The following is a 6,570-nucleotide window of genomic DNA, read 5'->3' as shown; positions in this document are numbered from 1 at the left end:
CACCTAATTGGAATATCACATATTTAAGGCACCAATAAGCCCCATAAAACTGTGAATAAAATTAGGAATTGACGTAATTTGTCCCAAATCCAAAACCAGTTTTGAAACGACTCCAGGGACATTATGTGTTTCCACTGGAAATCTCAGATGAATACAGATGCTCAAAAATGCCTTTTCTAGTGAATTCATACTTGGCCCTTCATAAATATTGCCCATATTTGTACTCTCCCAAGCACTCAGTACAATGCTCTGCACATGGTAACCAATCAATCGATCAACCACATTTATTGTTTAATGTTTGTAGAGGACTGTACTAAGCTCTTGGGAGAGTACAATATAACAGAGTTAATAGATACGTTCTCTACCCATAACGAGCTTACAGGCTAGAGGGAGACTCAGAAAAATATAAACAAATATATTACGGATATGTACATAGGTGCTGTGAGGCCGTGGGAGTGATGCAAATCCAAATGCAAAGGCGACACAGAGGGAGTGGTAGAGAAGGAAATCAGGGCTTATTCAGGAAAATCCTCTTGGAGATGTGTCTTCAACAAGGCTTTGAAGGTGTGGAGAGTGATTGTCTGTTCAAAATGAAGAGGGAGGGAATCCAGGACAGAAGAAGAATATGGGCAAGAGATCAGCAACGAGATAAATGAGATCAAGGCACAGCGAACAGGTTGGCATTAGAGGAGTAAAGTTTCTGGACTGGGTTTTAGTAGGCAGTAGCGAGGTATGGTAGGAGGGGGCAAGATGATTAAGTGCTTTAAAGCTGATGGTAAGGAGTGGGGAATCATAGACAATGTTTTTATTGAAAAATAATCTGGGCAGCATGATGAAGTATGGATTAGAGTGGAGAGAGATGGGAGGCAGGGCGGTTAGCAAGGAGGTGAATACATTGATCAAGATGGGATAGGATAGTGCTTGGATTAACATGGTAGCAGTTTGGATAGAGAGGAAAGGGCAGATTTTAGCGATGTTGTAAAGGTTGGACTGATAGGATATAGTGACAGATTGAATATGTGAGTTGAATGAAAGAGTTGAGACAAGTATAACACCAAGGTTACGAGCTTGTGAGTCAGGAAGGATGGTGGTGCTGTGTGCAGTGATGGGAAAGTCATGGGGAGTACAAGGTTTGGGTAGGAAAATAAGACAGTGCTGTATAGGACATGTTAAGTTTGAGATGTCGGTGGTACATCCAAGTAGAGATGTCTTGAAGGCAGTAGGAAATATGAGACAGCAGAGGAGAGAGATCTGGGTTGGAGATGTAGATTTGGGGATTATTCTCATAGAGATGATAGGTAGTTGGAGCAATGGGAACGAATGAGTAGGAGTGGGTGTAGTTGGAGAATAGAAGGGGACCCAGAATCTTGAGGGACCCCAACAGTTAGGGGACGTGAGGCAGAGAAGGAACCTGTGAAACAGACTGAGACTGAGCAACAAGAGAGATAGGACGAGAACCAGGAAAGCCAGGACAGTAGACATTCAATACACTGATTGATTGATGTAAAGAGTGGGTGGGCATTGAAAGTTTGAGAGGAAGGATGCAGGATTTAGGGTACAAGGAATCTAAGGAATTGATAATTATTTGTTAAAGAAGGACAGTAGGAAGTGGTGAGGGGCAAGGACAATGCCTTTAAGGAAGAGTCCTACATATTTCCATATGTTTCCTTCTGGGAAGCAGAAGCCCAAGAGGGGATTTAGTAGAAACCTATGCCAGGAAGGAAAGGAGTAAACTCCGAGGTATGTTAAGCGCTTAGTACAGTGTTCTGCACACAGTAAGCACTCAATAAATACGATTGAATGAATGAATGTTTCTTGTGGCTGTTCTTGTTTCTGAGAGCAGTACTCTCCCCATCTTCAGAGCCCTTCTAAAATCAGGTCTCCTCCATTAGGCTTTTCCTGACTGTGCCCTCGCTTCTCCAATTTTCCCTTTCTTCTGCATTACCTGCCCTTGGGTCTCTACCCTTAAAACACTTTGACGTTCACCTCAGCCCCACAGCACTTATGTGCATATCCATCTATCATTTATTGTAATGATAAAATGAATCATTTTAGTACAATGATCTGCACACCATAAGTGCTCAATAAATACGACTATTTATTGCCTCTCCCTCCAGTCTGTACACTCCCCCTCCAGTATGTACACGCCGCCGGGAGGGACGTATACACTGGGGATGCCCTGAAGATCTGCATACAGGAGACCATCCCGCTTCGGAGGGACTAGCAGCCTAGGAGGTGGGGGACGGGCTGTACCGAACACAGCTGGCATTTTGGCAGCTTCTCACCCGCTTGTAATGTTGAGTCCCTTTCAGGTTGTATTAAAACTGCGAGCTGGGAAGTCCCTCCAGTCTGTACACTCCTTCTGGGCAGGGATCAGGTCTACCTACTGTAGTCAGTTAATCATATTTATTGAGCATATACTATGTGCAGAGTACCATATGAAGAACTTTGGGAGAATAAATACAGAAACATCATAGCAGACACATTCCCTGCTCACAGCGAACTTACAGTCTCTATTGTATTGTACTCTCCCAAGCATTGAATATAGCACTTCAGGGACTCAATAAATACCACTGATTGATTGACTGATTGATAATAGGACAAGAAAGAGGATCCCTTATTTTGAGAATAAAAAAACAGAGATGGTAGTTTTATGGATTATGAACATTTTCAGGAATCTTTGTGGCCATTTGTTTCCTTTCACCAATAGAACACCATACCTATTAGGGAGTATATCTGGAGTGGAATCATAGAAACAAGATAGTCTGAAAGGAACTTTTAGTTGCCCTAACTTCTGCCATAGGAGGTATTCACAGCGAGAAGAGGGAATAAACGTAACCTGACAGTACGTACACCTTGTCTACTAAAAAGAGACAACAGTTTTCTAAAACAAACAATTCAGCAAGCTGATTCGTGGCTTAATGGAAAGAGCATGGGCTTGAGAATCAGAAATCATGGGTTCTAATCTCACGTTTTCCATTTGTCAGCCTTGTGACTTTGGGCAAGACACTTAACTTCTCTGTGCCTCAGTTACCTCATTTGTAAAATGAGGGTGAAGACTGTTAGCCCCTCGTGGGACATCCTGATTACCTTGTATCTATCCCAGCGCTTAAAACAGTGCCTGTCACATACCAAGTGCTTAGCAAATTACTATTTCCTATTTGTTGCCTCCCTCGGGCCTCAGGAGCCAGAACACGGGATGGTGGACCATTTTCCACCTGAACATCTAGAATGAAGTTCCATCCGGATTAAGCACAAGACAGACGGGGGCTGTGGAGGCGTGGGGGGAGACGTGATGTTGCTTCTGGTCGGTTCTGGGTCTGCCATCTTGCTTGTGAGACAGCAAGGACTGTGCTTCTTCTTCAGCCTTGGCCGCCAGACCACGATGTTCTCTGCTGCCACCTTCACTGCCACCTCCGTGTATCCAGAGCCCAACCAGGAGCTGGAGCCATGCAGCCTCGCCGGCCACTTCCAGCTGAGCTTCTAGCCCTACTCTTTCAATGGAGTAACTGTCCTGGCAATTGCCGGAGAAGATTTGTTCTATCATTGCCTCTGACACATGATTGAGTGAACGTTATTCAATTCACAGCCGGAACAACCCAAAGTGCTACATACTAATGTATCGGATGGTCATTGGATGTTGTGGCTTTCACGGAGACTGCCTGACGCTCACCAGAACCATTGAAGCAAGATTGAAGATGTACAAACACTCCAACAACAAGACCATGACCACCAGCGCCATTGAAGCTATGCTGTCCACTATACTGTATTCGAGGCACTTCTTCCCGTACTATGTCTACATCATCATCGGGGGTCTCGATGAGGAAGGGAAGGGTGCAGTGTAAGCTTCGATCCCATCGCCTCATACCAGATAGACAGCTTCAAGGCCGGAGTCTCGTCAAGAACCATGCTCAGGCCTCTGCTGGACAACCAGATTCATTCATTCATTCATTCATTCATTCAATCGTATTTATTGAGCGCTTACTGTGTGCAGAGCACTGTACTAAGCGCTTGGGAAGTACAAGTTGGCAACATGTAGAGACGGTCCCTACCCAACAATGGGCTCACAATCAAGAGGGGGAGACAGACAACAAATCAAAACGTGTGGACAAATGTCGTCACAAAAATAAATGCAAATGAAGCTAGACACACATCATTAACAAAATAAATATAATAGTAAATATGTACAAGTAAAATAAATCGAGTAATAAATCTATACAAACGTATATACAGGTGCTGTGGGGAGGGGAAGGAGGTAGGGCGGTGGGGATGGGGAGGAGGAGAGGAAAAGAGGGCTCAGTCTGGGAAGGCCTCCTGGAGGAGATGAGCTCTCAGTAGGGCTTTGAAAGGAGGAAGAGAACTAGCTTGGCGGATGTGCGGAAGGAGGGCATTCCAGGCCAGAGGGAAGACGTGAGCCGGGAGTCGATGGCCGGGCAGGCGAGAATGAGATACAGTGAGGAGGTTAGTGGCAGAGGAGCAGAGGGTGTGGGCTGGGCTGTAGAAAGAGAGAGGGGAGATGAGGTAGGAGGGGGCGAGGTGATGGAGAGCTTTGAAGCCGAGATTGAAGAGTTTTAGCTTGATGTGTAGGTTAACTAGCTGCTACTGGAGAATTTTGAGGAGGGGAATAACATGTCCAGAGCGTTTCTGCACAAAGATGATCCGGGCAGAAGCATGAAGTATAGACTGAAGTGGTGAGAGACAGGAGGATGGGAGATTAGAGAGGAGGCTGATTCAGTAATCCAGTCGGGATAGGATGAGAGACTGAACCAGCAAGGTAGCAGTTTGGATGGATAGGGAAGGGCGGATCTTGGCGATGCTGCGGAGGTGAGACCGGCAGGTTTTGGTGGCGGATTGGATGTGAGGGCTGAACGAGAGAGCGGAGTCGAGGATGACACCAAGGTTGCGAGCTTGTGAGAAGGGAAGGATGGTAGTGCCATCTACAGTGCTGGGAAAGTCAGGGAGAGGGCAGGGTTTGAAAGGGAAGATAAGGAGTTCAGTCTTTGACATAGTGAGTTTCAGATGGCGGACAGATATCCATATGGAGATGTCCTGAAGGCAAGAGGAGACCCGAGCCTGACGGGAGGGAGAGGGAGCAGGGGCAGACATGTAGATTTGGGTGTCATCAGCATAAAGATGATATTGAAGCTGTGGGAGCGAATGAGTTTACCAAGGGAGTGAGTGTAGATAGAGAACAGAACGGTACCAAGAACTGACCCTTTAGGAACCCCTACAGTAAGGAGATGGGAGGGGAAGGAGCAGCCCATCAAGGGGAATGAGAATGAACAGCCGGAGAGATAAGAGGAGAACCAGGAGAGGACGGAGTCTGTGAAGTCAAAGTTGGATAGCGTGTTGAGTAGAAGGGGGTGGTCCACAGTGTCGAAGGCAGCTGAGAGGTCGAGGAGGATTAGGATAGAGTAGAAGCCGTTGGATTTGGCAAGATAGGTTTCAAGAACATGCAGAACGTGGAGCACATTCCCTTGACCTTGGGGAAGGCCCTGCAGCTGGTCAAAGATGTCTTCATCTCCGCCGCTGAGAGGGACGTATACACTGGGGATGCCCTGAAGATCTGCATCCAGGAGGAGACCATCCCACTTCGGAGGGACTAGCTGCCTAGGAGGTGGGGGACGGGCTGTACCGAACACAGCTGGCATTTTGGCAGCTTCTCACCCGCTTGTAATGTTGAGTCGCTTTCAGGTTGTATTAAAAGTGCGAGCTGGGAAGTCCCGGCTATGGCACTCTCTTCAACGTTCCCCACCCCCAAACTCCCAAGTTCCTGCTCCCGAGGCCCGGCCCTCATCCTGGAGATGGAGAGCAGTATGGGGGTGGGGCGCGAGGACTCTGCTCTGTATGCTTTGGATAGGCGTGGGGCTCCAGTCCCGAAAGGTGACCGGAAGTGACTGTCTGCTAAAGTCTGCCCAGTTCCCATGAGCGCCGGCCTGTAGCCCGCTGGGTGCATAATGCCGGTGGGGAGGACCGGAGAAGATGGTGACCAACTCTAGTGTCAGGACCCTCGAGATGCTACCTACCTGTTGGGCGAATTGCCTTGGGGTCAAGCCCGAGTGGATTTTGTATGAGTAGGCTCCATGCTGATTTCAGCAATTTTTAGAGATTGTGGCTGTGGCAACCTGCCAAAATCAATGGTTCGCAAGGGACCAAAAATGTCAGGCAGAATCCATGGGCGATTCAGGTTTTTGTCCCGTCTGGCTAAAACGAGCTGTATTTGGGCTCCCATCCAGAGATTATGGAGTGGGACGGGCGTGGGGAGGACGAGTCTCACATGCAGGAGTTTGAAAATCGAGGTCTCTGGCCCTTTGCTGGCAGGATTCCCGAGTAGGAACGTGGATACTCACTGTAGATGTCGGCCCTTGCCACCTCAGGCAGACCCGTCTGATGAGGGTATAGCCCAGTGCTCTGCCCACAATAGACATCCAGCTCAATGCTCTGCCCAGGGGAGGTGTCCAATCTGGTGCTCTGCCCATAATAGGGTGCTCAACAGTTAGAGATACTGATGCCCTTGTTCCTCTGCTCACTCCCAGCCCTGTTAGTGGGGGAGGCTGATGGAGCATGGTG

General features: G+C 47.7%; 1 pseudogene; it reads left to right on the top strand.

Moving 5' to 3' along the window:
- Window positions 1–3,295: 3,295 nt before the first annotated feature.
- On the top strand, window positions 3,296–5,606 carry LOC119922190 (annotated as a pseudogene).
- Window positions 5,607–6,570: the final 964 nt, after the last annotated feature.

Source organism: Tachyglossus aculeatus, unplaced genomic scaffold (genome assembly GCF_015852505.1).
Source record: "Tachyglossus aculeatus isolate mTacAcu1 unplaced genomic scaffold, mTacAcu1.pri scaffold_100_arrow_ctg1, whole genome shotgun sequence".
Lineage (NCBI taxonomy): Eukaryota > Metazoa > Chordata > Mammalia > Monotremata > Tachyglossidae > Tachyglossus > Tachyglossus aculeatus.
This window is presented reverse-complemented; position numbering and strand designations above follow the sequence as displayed.